Below are 2691 nucleotides of genomic sequence, written 5' to 3' on the forward strand. Positions count from 1 at the left end.
AAAAAGCTTCTACTAACATCCAACTCCCTTGATTGCTTTACAGTATTTGGTATAATTTGAAAGAAATCAAATGTCTCATGTCTCTCGAAAGACAAAAGTCAAAGAAAAGCATTTTAATTGATTTGACACCGGTGGAACACAACAGTCTGGCACATCTGAGTTGAGTTTGGAAGTGATCTTGATTGAAGAGAGTGTTGTATTTTGATCCATGAGTCAGCTGAACCAACGTTGTGATAGGAGGTCTAGAAAAAAGTGGTGAAGTCGTATCTGGTAGTTTTCTTAATTACTGAATATTCTTATCAGAACCTTGCACGACTAATACACATCATGCCTCTCTTGAAGAGATGCCCATAGGCCGTGTCTCATTCCAGGGTGTTGATCCTGTGAAGTGTGGATTTGTCGTCCAGATGTTGTCAGAATGTGTCACAGTGCCGCACATTTGTGTATCCTTCACAGCAGAGGCTATCCACCAAGTCTTTGCACGCCAGTGGCACAGGCTTTTTTTTTTTTTTTTCAGCAACACAGCGGGTCTGGATAAAAGAATAAATGAAATAAATAAACCATGAAATGACAATGTTACAAAAGAAGATATTAGATGTAATGTAATGTAATTTCAGCTGATTCTTCTTATTATCAAATGTGTTTGTGTATTAAAGAGACGCGTTAATCAGGTTTATTTGATATTTCATGTCCAACATGATCTGCTGGGAATAACCATGAATTATAGAGTTGACTTACATATATAATGTTGTTGCTATACTATTGTTGTAGAAATAATATTTTATTTCTTTACAAATTATATCTGTTCCTAAATCATATTACAGGTTATAGTAACAGTGTTACTGTCATATCACATTTACTCTAGTATTACATGAAATGTTTACACAAACAATATTAAATACTGCTATTAGTTCTACAACTGTGTTCAGAAATAAAATAAATGACTTACTTTATTAACAGCTACTCCAGCAAGGAACATAAAATAACAGAGATTCATAGCCCATACTAAGATATTAATTAAGGTAATATAAACAGAAACATTTAATATTTACCTCTGTGTCATATACACAAGAAGTGAATATGCAATTACCATCATACAGTGTATAAAGAGCAGTAGAATGTTTTTTTAAAAAAAAATCAAAATAAGTGTGTATAATGTAATGTATACATTTAAGTGTTGACATGTGCAACAGCATGGGCACTGAAGGTAAATGCAAATGTGATACAATTATACACAAAAGCACAGAGGACATCTATATTGCACAGGGACACTATTGCACAGTGATTATGGCACAGTAGTAATTACAGTCATTGTGTGACACGGCGAGGGTGGCGTTACACAGTCTGACGACCGCAGGCGGGGATGACTTCCTCAATGAGACGAAATGACTTCTGGGTTTGACAGGGACCTCCTTTTTGACACAGCTGTCAGAGAGTCCAGCTCCGTTGAGTCTGCACACAAAAGCGAAAAAGCTAGCACTGGCTGTCACAAACTCATGGAACATTCCATTGTAACATAGAGGCGGCTCTGGCCCTTCTTGTTCTTTGTCCAGTTCAGTTTATGGTCTATAAATAATAAAAGGTATTTAAAGTCATCTGGGATCCCTGGATGGCCACAGGGGTCACAGATACCTTAAGTCCAGTTTCTTTTTTTCAACATTTCTGTGACATGAACTATTGTCGAGTCATCAGAAATTTCGAGACATACAATAGTTGAAGTCCACTGTATAGACACGAGAGTCCTCTGTGGAGCTCAGCAAACTGAGTCATATTCAACGAGAACCTTTGATGAGGAAATCTAATCGTAGGAATTACCTTTGCTGAGCCCTGCCTCGTCTCTGCTGGAGCAGCTGTATCACATCCTTGTTTGAATGCGGTCTCTCTTTTTTTTTTTATCCGAACCAACTTAAGGTGTCAGGTAGAGGGGAGATGTGCTTTGACTGATTTAATGATTTTATTTTTTAAAAAATGTTTATTGATATTCATCAGGAATATATATTTTTTTACCAAAGAAAAAAAGGTGAAATGGGGGCGTGCAAAACAGTTGTAAGTAGTCATACATAAACATTTATTGTTGTGAATGTGCTTGGTGAAGAGAGAGAGGGACAGGGAGAGGCCAACTCTGCATTGTGGTGTTAGACAGCTGAATAGCCCTGGGGACAAAGGACCTCCTCAGTCTGGCTGTTGAGCATGTGACAGAAGTCTGCCACTGAACATGCTGCTCTGGTTTGTGAATGTGTTATGCAGTGGGTGGTGGTGGTCAATGACCATGATGGTCAGCATTCGGTGGTCTTTTTTGCTGCTGCCTTTAATATCTCTAGCTTCACACCGACTACAGTGTCAGCTTTCTTCACCAGCATGTCAAGGAGCCCAGCGCCTCTCTTTTTAATGCGGCCACCCCTGCACACAACAGCATAAACACGGTGAGGAGCTTCCTGCAGACGCTGAAGAACATCAGTCCAGTTTATTTTCCAGGTGTAATCCCAGGTATCTGTAAGTCCTGACCACCTTTACATCCACCCCCTTGATGGATACTGCCATGAAGACCATCTCCTTGGTCTTTGGGGTGTTCACTTTGAGATGGTTGTCCCTGCGCTCCTCTTCCCACCCATCCCTGATACATGCTACAGCTGCAGTGTCTTCAGAGAACTTCTGTGTGTGGCGCACTTCAGAGTTGTAGCAGAAATCACA

Source organism: Solea senegalensis, linkage group LG1 (genome assembly GCF_019176455.1).
Source record: "Solea senegalensis isolate Sse05_10M linkage group LG1, IFAPA_SoseM_1, whole genome shotgun sequence".
NCBI classification, from domain to species: Eukaryota; Metazoa; Chordata; class Actinopteri; order Pleuronectiformes; family Soleidae; genus Solea; species Solea senegalensis.